Source organism: Bison bison, unplaced genomic scaffold, assembly GCF_000754665.1.
Source record: "Bison bison bison isolate TAMUID 2011002044 unplaced genomic scaffold, Bison_UMD1.0 scf7180017864148, whole genome shotgun sequence".
In the NCBI taxonomy this organism is placed as follows: Eukaryota; Metazoa; Chordata; class Mammalia; order Artiodactyla; family Bovidae; genus Bison; species Bison bison.
Genome location: NW_011494720.1, coordinates 6,862,147 through 6,862,828, shown reverse-complemented (window position 1 = coordinate 6,862,828; position 682 = coordinate 6,862,147).

Below are 682 nucleotides of genomic sequence, written 5' to 3'. Positions count from 1 at the left end.
GGTCAGGAAGCTGCTGGAGAAGGAATAGGCTACCCACTCCAGGGTTCTTGGGCTTCCCTGGTGGTTCAGCTGGTAAAGAATCTGCCCACAATGTGGCAGACCTGGGTTCGATCCCTGGATTGGGAAGATCCTCTGGATAAGGGAAAGGCTACCCTCTCCAGTATTCTGGCCTGGATAATTCCATGGACTGTATAATCCATAGGGTCGAAAAGAGTCGGACACGACTGACCGAGTTTCACTTTCAACCTGATGAGGTAAGGATTATTATCTTCTTTCCCGGAGGATAATACCAAAGATCAGAGAAGTTAGGTCATTGGTCCAAGGTTTCACAGCTGGTAAGTAACAGAGTCAGGATTGGTGGCTAGGTTTGCATGTCTGATTCCACTGCACAATGGAAGAGTATACATGGCTGACTGCCAACTGAGGAGGGAAGAATATCTTGATTTCAGCCAAAAGAGAGATCTCTGAGACCTAGACTGTAGCAAAGTGGGACTCCGGGACTCAGAATTTGATAGGACTAAAGGGGTTAGGAGAAATAGATGGGGAAACAGTGTCAGACTTTATTTTTCTGGGCTCCAAAATCACTGCAGATGGTGACTGCAGCCATGAAATTAAAAGACGCTTACTCCTTGGAAGGAAAGTTATGACCAACCTAGAGAGCATATTCAAAAGCAGAGACATT